At 34.5% G+C, this 10,998-nt stretch overlaps 1 long non-coding RNA gene across 1 annotated transcript; it reads left to right on the top strand.

Moving 5' to 3' along the window:
• Window positions 1–2,056: 2,056 nt before the first annotated feature.
• LOC148188038 (uncharacterized) lies at window positions 2,057–3,397 on the top strand. The gene is made up of 2 exons (XR_015778124.1): window positions 2,057–2,362; window positions 3,021–3,397. It is a non-coding gene; the product is annotated as an uncharacterized LOC148188038 (long non-coding RNA).
• Window positions 3,398–10,998: the final 7,601 nt, after the last annotated feature.

The following is a 10,998-nucleotide window of genomic DNA, read 5'->3' as shown; positions in this document are numbered from 1 at the left end:
TGAGGCTTAAAATACCCTTCATAACGGTGTGGCCTTGATGCCGTGCCATTCGGAAACTGTGTCTACTAGCGTTCAGATTGCAGCCGTGCTTCCCTCTGCTGGCTCCTCAAGGTAACGTGGTTGATTCCAATAGTGTGCATGACTCCATCAGTTAGTTACCAGCACACCACAGGGGACGTGACAACAGAACTGGACCTTATTGCCTTTATGTAAAATTCCAGCAAATTTAGTTCAAATTTGATGGTTGTTGTACAAAGTATTGACAAATTATGCTGTCCAGTGTTGATGCAATGGATAATCTCCCTTTACCGATATTTTATAAATATGAATTTCAATACACTTCAATAAATGTCACACACTGTACTGTTGCTCAGTTTCATTATTTTGAAATGTACTAAAAAGTGGATAACCGCAATGTAATAAAGAGTGTTGTGAAGGCTATCATTACCAACTATATTTGTAAACTCATACAAATTTCAGAAAGTCATAGTAGAACATGTCATTAAGTCGGAAAAAAGTCATTTAAAAAGTCATAGTAAGGCATATCTAAAAAATTAAACAAAAATCAGAAAAACTATAAATAATCTTAGTATAGTATGTTTTAAAAAGAGTCAAGAGTGTAGTATGTTATGAAAAGTCATAGTATAGCATGTCTAAAATAGTTAAAGTATATTATGTCAAAAGTCATAGTATAGTATCTCAAACTAAAGTTATAGTACAGCATGTTATAATAAAGCAATGAAAAAGTCATAAAAATCGTATTAAGGTAAAAAAAAAAAAAAAAAAAGGTCATAGTATGTGATTATAACATCATAAAAAAGTCACAATATAGAATGTCACAAAAGTCATGGTACATGTCATTAAAAGTCATAAAAAAAGTCATTTTATAGTATGTTAAGTTTTAATACTTAAAAGCACAACACTATAAAAGAGTCTTACATGGAGCATGGGCACAAGAGGTGTGAGTCTAAAATAAACTTTAAAATGACTCCTCATTAAAGCAATGATTGGTTTATTTAAATATAAATCATTATATAAATAATAGACAGCAATAATAAAATTCTATAATAAAATTATTCTGAATATTAAACTTCTTAAAAAAAAACTATATGGGGCATACAACATACATAAAAACAGCCAAGCATAGACCACATAAAAAAGAAAAAATTCAAGATGCCACACAACTTGTTCCCAAATGTTTAGCTTAATTTATTTGTTAATTTTAAAAAGTTTAAAAATAAATGTTAAAATATGAAATCCATATAATATTTTCAATAGAGCAATAAGACAACATACTTAAGTTAGTGAAAAACACAGTTATACATACATAATCTTATAATAACAAGTTATTAAAAGACTAGCAGAGGATAAAGGAATAAAAAGAGTCTTTAAGAGAGAGAAGTCGTAATAAAGAATAAGTAAAATATATCAATGGAGTCAAAGTATAGTTGTCATTAAAGGGTATTTCTAAAAAAATCTTAAAAAATAAAAAAGTCATAAAATCATACTGTAGCATGTCCACAAAAGTAATAAAAAGTCATGAAAAATCATCGTATATTCTGCCAAAATATATAATATGTCTACTATAGTATGTGATAAAGTCAGATTATATCATGTCTGAAGTAGACATGGTATAATATGTCATAAATAGTCATTAAAAAGGTCATTATATACCATGTCTACAAAAGCCACAAAAATAAAATAAGTAAATAAATAAAAGCTCCACCAGAACACATCACACACAGCAACAAGCAATGCACCCAAGCCCTGGCAGAGGTCCTGGGACTGTAACATATGATAAAGCATGTCAAAAAAACTGTAAAACACATAGTTTTTGACGTATTGATAGCATGTCAAGTAGTGGAAAAGGCAAACTAGAGTATGTCAAAAAACTAGAAAAAAAATCATGGTATTGCAAAAAGTGAAAAAATGTTGAAGCATAGTATGTAAAAGAAACGGTGAAAAACTTCAGAGTTTTGTTTAACTCTTGTGAAATATATAGCTTAATATGTCATTTAGAGATGTAGTTGCATGCTTTTCCTCGTGGGGGGCACAAGCGACGTGAAGCGGTATGGTCCCTGCTAGCGCACTAGAATAGCACTGGCTCTGTTCCCTACCTGTTCGTAACATCACGTCCTACGTCATTTCCTGTAAAATTTACTTTACTTTGGAAAACACCTTGGAGACGCCATGTGTGCTAGCCATGGTGAACGGACCGAGTCCTGGTGTAATGCCACGATTTAAGCTTAAAATGTTGGTTATTCAACCATACCAGTAAATCTAAGTTGCTCTTCTACCAGAATTCGAGCTGTGAACCTGGAGGACATAACTTCTGTCGAGTTATTATTGCTTTCCAACTTCGGTGAGTGGCGCACATGTTTCATGCTAATCTGTTGTTGTTTACAAGCTCTCATGAACATTTTTCTCTAAAAGCAGTCAGAGTTGTGCGAAGGTTGTCTAAGGTTTTCGTTGTCCTTTGGTGTACTGTATCATTTTACTAATGTGTAAAATGACGCTAACGCGCTAACTGCTAGCGCTGGTGGCTAACGCTAATTGCTAATGCGATTGTTTCATTTAGTGGCGTTCCATGGTGCTAATGTTTGGCTAAATGCTAGCCCAAGCTAATCGCTTAACTAATCGCTAAGCTAATGGCTAATTATGGCCCTACTAGAGCAGGATATTATGCGGTGAAACATCAAATGAGCATTTAGTTGACAATCTAGCGCTTGAGTTAAGTGATATTTACTCACTTTAATGGTTTGTAGTCTATGTTCAAGCATCGTAAATATGGATAAAAATTGTCTTTAAAAATATGTTAATGAAGATGTTTAAAAAGACCAATAATGTGTTTGTTAGAAATATCTAGGTAATTTATGATAGGTAATTCATATTTTTTTATTCATTTATTCATTGCAAAATGCAAGGAAAAAGAACGACGTTTAGGAGGCCTCATGTTAGGAGTAGAACAGGATAACTTACAATTCTGCACTATTTATGTAGTTTTTAATTGCTTTACCTAGATTTACTGGTGAACTTGGTGACAGCGAGACCAGCCCAGCGGGACTGTGGACTGTTTTGGACGTGCTGTGGCCTATCATTGGACCTGTTCGCAGAGGACGTCGGATTTGCATGACTACTCTAATTCTAGATAAGAACACACATACAGACACTACCAGCATAGTAACATTTATGAACGCTGAACACACTTCAGGACTCAAAAACTGAACTATTGAGGCGCTGAAATTCAACTTGAAGACTTGATATGAGTTGGATAGTTCAACTCAGAGACTCATTCTATTGTTTTATTTTATCTATTGTTATTTTTCCATGTCAAGGCAGTATTGTAAATACTCTACTATTGCTGGGAAGCAATACATTTGTTAACTGTCAAACATAATACCAACTCCTTTCGTGAGTCATTTGTAGGTATTACTCCCTATGAACCAAGATAGATGTTATTGTCTCCTCTACCCCACAAGGTTAGGAGTAGAGGTACAACAATAGTATAACATTTTGGGGGAAAAAAGTGGAAAAAAGGCATATTATAGTATGTCAAAAAGGAAACAGTATAGATTGTTAGAATAGTGGGAAAGAAGGCTTTCAATAATATGTTGAAAAAGTGGTACAGTATGTCAAAAAAGTGGAAAAAAGTCATAGAATAGTATTTCAAGAAAAAGTTGAAAAACATCATAGTACAGTATGTCAAAAAATGGACAAAAAAAGTTTAGTATAGTATGTCCAAAACAGTGGAAAGATGTCATGGTATAGTTTGTAAAAATTTTTGAAAAAGCAGGAAAATGCCATAGAATAGTATGTTGAAAAAAGGTACAATGGTATGTTGAAAAAAATATAGTATATAAAATAGTATAGTATGTCAAGAAGTGTTTGTGGGGAAGTCATAATATAGTATGTTGAAAAAAGTGGGGGGAAAAGTCATAGCATAGTATGTCGAAGAAAGTGAAAAAACAAAATGCATACAATATGTCAAAGAATGGGGAAAAAGGTCACGATATGTCAAAAGTGGAAAAACATCGGTTTATTATGTTGAAAAAGTGGGAAAAAGTCACATTATAGTATTTAAAAAATTGAAAAACATAGTTCAATATGTTGAAAAAAGTTGAAAAAGTCATATAGTATGTCAGAAAAAATGGAACATCGTAGAATGAAATGCCAAAACCAGTGGAAAAACTTCATAGTATAGTTGTTTTTTGTAATTGGGGAAAAGGCATAGTGTAGTATGTTGAAAAAGTGGCACATCATCATAGTATAGTGTGTTAGTAATTGTGGGAAAAAACATGTACAGTATGTCAAACAAATTGAAAAAAGTCATGTTGAAAAATGTGGAAAAAATGCATTGTAAAATATGTCAAAAAAAGTAATACTAAAGTATATCAAAAGTTGAAAAACATTGTGTACTGTGTTGAAAAAAGTGGAAAAAAGGCATTGTATTGTATGGCTAGAAAAGTAGGAACAAAAGACATGTTATAGTATGTCGAAGAAAGTGGAAAATCGTTATAGTGTTTGTTGAAAATAGTGAAAAGATGTCATAGTAGATTATATAAAAAAGGGGGGGGTCTTCATGTTATATCATGTAGGGTGGCTCGAGTATGGCAAAAATAATAATCATGATTATTTTGATTGATATTGAAATCACGATTATTTAACATGATTACTCATTGGCCTTTAGAACTTCATGCAGTTATTGAATAACTGGTGTTTTAACACTGACTTTTAACACTTTCAAGGCCCACAGAATATTTTGTACAAAGACTCTGAAAATACCAAATAGCTCAAAGGAAAAAAGAAACTCTCTTTTTCGTCATTGAAAAAAACATTTCTTTTCACCTTGTTCCATTTTTTATTTATCTGAAGTTGAATAGAGGCTAGTTTTATCAAAAAGGCCACTTTATTTCTAGAAAGCTGAGAAAAATGCATTTTTGTGAAAGTAAGTCTGTCCAGCAAAACAGTGATTTGAATGTTATAATTTTGCCTTCAATGACATAAGATACATCTGAAAATTGTATTACAAATGTTATTTTATTGTAAAATAAATATACAAAGTACAGCACAATGCAACAAATCGCATGAGAGTTTCTTCCAGCGTCCGCTGGCGAAACTGGCCACTTGACCCTCTCCATTTTTTGGGGGGGGGCATTTTATGCTGATATTGAATTGATGTAGCTGTAGATTCAAATCACATCCGTACACATTACACATCCGATCCCGCCTACTCCACTTCATGTTTTGATCTACCGTCTTATGTACTACAACTATGAATCCCAGCAGCCCCCAAAATACACACAGGGAGCGTGAGAGCGCCCCCTGTGCCAGGCGCTGAAAACACACTTTGACGTATATATACACCAATGGCACTATAGTGTTGGCTTTTGAATGACGTATATATACATCAATGGTACTCAGTGAGTTAACTTTAAATTCAAGTGAACTGAAAAACAATGAAAGCTTTGTGGTGCAGCCACGACTGTATAACTCAGCTTGCACATCACTATAGTTTGTTCACATTCACATAATAATAAAACCTAACCCAACTAATGTAATGTAAAAATACATAACAGTTACTGTATCAAATACAGCAAAATACATTTTGAATTGGGATCAATGATTGTTTGACTAACTCAGGAGAGACTCAGCAGACAGACTTTTCTCCATTATCTGTTTAGAAGCAGCTGGGAGTGTCACTACAGTGAGAAAAGCTGGTCCACCTTAACAGTCCACCTTAAGGGAGCCTGGTCAGTTTCCAGTGAAAAGCTAATACAGCTTGCTTGTTAACTTTGGGGCTATCCTCTGTCATTTAAAACAACAGCTGGCTGGTTTGATGTCATACCCTCTGCTCCTCTAACTGGCACATAAACGTTTGCTCTCCCCGCTTGTGCTCGTTGTCACTTGTGCTCTCTCTCTCGCTGCACATGCTGTCTGGAAACAAAATGAGACAGCGAAGTCCCAAAACAACCAGAGAGGCAGTGCAAGACCGTGCTGAAACTTCTGTTTGGACTTTGGTGGGAGGGGCAGAGCATGAGGAAAGTTTGCGTCTGATTAACAAAATAAAAGAGAAAACGGGAACAACGTTGTTTGGCTTATTATGTTGCACATAATCGTCTTATCTTGATTATTTTAAAAAAAAAGCTTATAGTATAGCATGTTGAAAAAGTGCAAAAACATCATAATGTCATATTCTAAAATAAAAGAAATAAAATAGTGGAAAAGAGTTGTTTAGTATGTTGACAAAAGAGGGGATAAAAGCATAATATAGTATTTCAAAAAGTGGAAAATCATCATTGTGCGTAATGTCGAAAAAGTCATAGGAGTATATTATAAAAAAGAGGAAATAAAGGCATGCTGCAATATGTTGAAAAAAAGTGGGAAAATAGAGTACATTGAAAAATGCACTGTTGAGATACATGTGGTGCAGTCTCCATTCTTAGTCAGCTCCACTGTCAGAACAGGAAATAACAAAGATTTTTTTTTATGCATCCAAAGGAGTTTGTTTTACCAGAGAAGAAGGAGATTGTTTTCTCAGTTATTTTTTGCCACATAATGCATCATGACAATGGTAAGTAATTCATTTGCATTATCTACAACAGCTAAAAAAAAAAAGTTTGAATGCATGGGTCCTGCACATCGGGGCTGTCAAAGTAACAATGTATTTTATGGTTTTAAAGAATTACACCAAAGGTGGGTAGTCTTAGCTCTGAAAATTTTATTGTAGTATTTGATTTTTTTCTCTGGATAATGTAACCTAACTGTTGATATGTGACTGTTCATTAAAGGTTTTATGAGGGTTACTCTGAAAAAGAGTTACGCAAGGGCATAGGTCTGCATTTGTCTTAAGATGTTGACTGAGACACTCAGGTTGGTTATTTATTGTCCAAAAGAAGATCAAATAAAGATTTAAAGTTTTTCTATTGGTCAGGCCGTTCAGTGTAACATTGACAAAAATTATGTACTGAAATAAGCTGTTTACATATTTAAACAGTGTTTAAATACAGACCAAGGTTATAACTAAAACATTTTTGTTGATGCTAACTGAATTTAAAATAAAAATAAGACTTAAGAAAAAAGAAAAACTACCTGAAACAATATTGTGTATTTAGAAAACTGACTAAAATAAAATAAAAACGTGAAGAAAATGTCCAAATTGTTAACAAGCATGAGTGGGCATTTGTGCGTATGATTATTTAGGCTCACACTTCACAAAGTGTGTTTTTATTGTAATATCTATTCTGAACTTATTAAATCTTGCTCCTGACAACACCGTCCATATCATCATTACAAATACACATAACATAAAACTAAGTTAAAATGACCAAACCCATTCTGGAAACAAACTGAAACTAAACTGAATTAAAACAATAATTTAAAAATAAAGAGAGAGATGAAAAAAAAAAAACATATAACTCTGGCAAAGTCTTTGCTGTATAAATTGTATTTGAATTGAAGTTTATGTAACAGTTTTTCTGTCTTTTGCAGATGCATCATTCGATCATTCCTTTAGGTGGAAAGCATGAAGTGGAACGCTGCACAACACGCTGCAAACTTTACCACTGCCCCCTTTGGCCTCAACACAAACCCACCCAACCATCCAGACCTGAGCTTCACCAAGAAGTCCTCATGAAAAATGCCATTGCGTTAAAAGATCATTTTTATATATACGCATGTGTGTATGCAGGTGTGTATGTGCATGCATGAATTTAAATATTAAAAATTATTATTATTTTTTTAAGTAAGAGGAGCACCTACAGCCTCAGCAAGCTGACGGCTTAGTTGGAAAAGATGGGAAGACAACAGTGGAAGCAGACAAAAAGCTTCTTGTTAAGTATATGTCATTTTGCAACATTCTGTGCTCAGTAAGAAATAAAAAAAATTGCCATAGGAACCCTTTTTTCTCTTTCTCTTTTCCATAAAGCGGAGTGGAGCTCGGGATTGTGCATGACGGCGGAGTTGCCGGATGCACTGCAGGAGGGGGAAGAGGAACTGGCAGAGGCCGTACAGCTGTATGGAAAGCTTTGGGTTGATGGAACAAGGGAAGGCCTGGACGAACACGAGGGAATTCATCTCGGAGCCATTTAAGTTAGTATTTTACAACACTGCACATGTGGAAGTTTTGTGAAGAAATTATAAATAGCCATGGGTATTGGGTGTACTGTTAAGGCAGATTGGACAATGACTAATGAAAACCAATGCAACAGGAGAAGATGTTGACAACTAATAAGTACAAGTTTTAGCGGCACACTACTATTGTGATATACTGTGTGTGCATAAATATTCAGGAGTTGGGTGGAAGCATCTACAGTACTAGCACACAACAGAATAATGTGTATGGCATGATAGATATACATAATTATGACATGGCATTAGAGGCTAATTACTTTAAGGAATTAACTAGGGTTAAAAAAACTACACCCAGCCTCCATGTGTGTTGACATTGCTTATATAGTTAAAATATTTCGTCAGGTTTGCTGTACAAATAGACAGCTTATTGTGTTATATACCATACCCACGGTTGTCAGTTCATATTAAATTCAGCTGATTGCAGTAAAATAGTAGTAGTAGTTTATTCAGTCATCATACATAATACAATAAACACAAACATTGTATCAGTATACTCATCAGTATAAACAAAAAACAGCAGTCTGTGTATGATGTAGTGACTGAACAGGCTTAGGCAGAAGCAAGATACTTATATATGCCTAACATACATACTCATCAATTTAAGCTACCCTTCAAAATGTGAGAAAGACAACAGAAACTTTTGTATCCTTCAAAAATTTCTTCACAAACCATTCTTTTGAAAACCAAAAGTGAATTACACATTTTTAAACACATACTTGCATCATTCCATAATTTGACCCCAATAACAGAGATGTGCCTCCCTTTAATTCCCCTTTTAGCTTTTTGTACAGTACACTTATAAACACTTCTCATATCATGTTTGCTCTCCCATATCGAAAAGAACTTTTGGACTGGGAGTGACACTGATTTTGCTTTGAACATTATTTGCAAAATTTTATAATAAAACAAGTGGATTTCCAAATCCAAACAGTGGATTTGTGTGAGAATAATAATCAGCTTTATTAATGATTCGTATGGCTCGTTTTTGTAGAACAACAATTGAGTTTATAGTTGTTTTAAAAGTTGATCCCCAAAGTTCTACACAGAAAGATATGTAAGGTAAAATAAGTGAGCAATAAATTATATGTAGGGCCTTATTATTTGATACATCCCTAGATTTATACAGGACTGACTCTACTGACTTAGAGATTTTCCCTCTAATATAATCAATATGTTGTTTTACATATATATATATATATATATATATATATAACAACATATATACATATATATGTTGTTGTTCCATGTTAATTTATAATCAATCACAACCTCAAGGAATTTTGTTTCATAAACTCTTTCAATAGTATTACAGATTTGATTTTGATATCACCAGCAATTTCTTTTTGATTTCCAAAAACCATGAATTTAGTTTTATTTATATTCAGAGACAATTTGTTTACATCAAACCAAATTTTTAGGGTTTCCAGCTCCCTTTCCACAGTATTCAAAAGTTCCTTCAGATTTTTACTGGACCAAACCAAATTTGTGTCGTCTGCAAAAATGACAAATTTAAACAGATCCGTAACATTGCAAATATCATTAATACAAAGTGTAAAAAGTTTTGGACCAATCGCCGATCCTTGGGGTACTGCACGGGTGATCTCCTTACATTCTGACATGATATCTTTTATTAGTACACACTGCTGTCTACTGTGTAAGTAACTTCGTAGCCAAAAATAAGCTGTACCACGTATTCCATATTTCTCCAGTTTCATCAATAATCGGCTGTGATCTACAGTATCTAAATCCTTCTGTAAATTAACATAAATACCAACAGAACATTCATTTTCATCAGCCATTGCAGTTTTTCTCTGCCATCTGCATGACTGCATAAGAAGTAGTTCTGTTTTCTCAAAATCCATGCTGCTTGTCACTTAATTTATTTTTACTGACCAAAGAATCTCATTAGAATGATATTCAGCTTTCTTTCTCAGAAAAAGTTGTCTCTGTTTCTTTCATAGAGAAATCATTAGTTACAGGTCCTGTAATGTCTTCTCTTGTGATGGATACTATGTCTATGGCCTTCTCTGTTCGACCTCTTTACCCTACAGCCACCTCTCCATTTCTTGTCCAATGTGTGGTGCTCTGACCAGACTCGACCATGTAGCTTTTGTTTTGCCTTCTGAGTACACGGCCATTCCTTGCTATTTCAGCATTCTTCTTCATCAAGTTCTCTCCCCCCCCCATGCCTTTAAGTTTTTTGGACTGTCGCAACACATCAGCTTTATGCTTCCAATCTGCAAACTGGATAACAATCGTTGGCTTAGCTTTGTTATCCGTACGTGGAAGGGTGTGACAGGCTGAAATGTGCTCTGTCTGTTGGTATATTTTCTTGCTGCTCAGGAATTGCTCAACTTGTTCCTCTAGTTTGTTAAGTTCTTCAGGTGGAGCATCCTCACGTTGCCGGTCACTGGCTGCAGCCCTGGCATAGCTGCAGTGTTTAGTATCCAACCCAATGATGACGAGATCATTGACACAAGAGTACTGCTCCATGTCAGTTCTTTGTTCCAGCAGCTCAGTCTTCTGATCCCTCTGTTTGATTGTGTCATTCAGCTCCCGGACCTCCTCCATGAGGCCTATGAGATTGGCTTGCTGTTTTACCACTTTACTTATCTCCTCCGACAAAAAACAGAGAGATTTTTTAATCTCCTCTAATTCCTCTGCCGGCTTTTTGGTTGTTGTCGTACTTTATTATTATTACGTACTATATTTTGGTGATTTTAGAAGGGTTGCAGGGAGGCACTGAGCAGAGAAAAGCAGTGGCAGCCCTCTTAGGTAGTATAATGTGAAAATGTCCTTTTATATTCTGCAAAGGGAAATTAAATAAGTAGTGTGTGTGTGAGAGAGAGAGATTGTTCCATCATTGTA

This window comes from Plectropomus leopardus, chromosome 12 (assembly GCF_026936395.1).
Source record: "Plectropomus leopardus strain MGB_pleo_1.0 chromosome 12, ASM2693639v1, whole genome shotgun sequence".
NCBI lineage: Eukaryota > Metazoa > Chordata > Actinopteri > Perciformes > Serranidae > Plectropomus > Plectropomus leopardus.
This window is presented reverse-complemented; position numbering and strand designations above follow the sequence as displayed.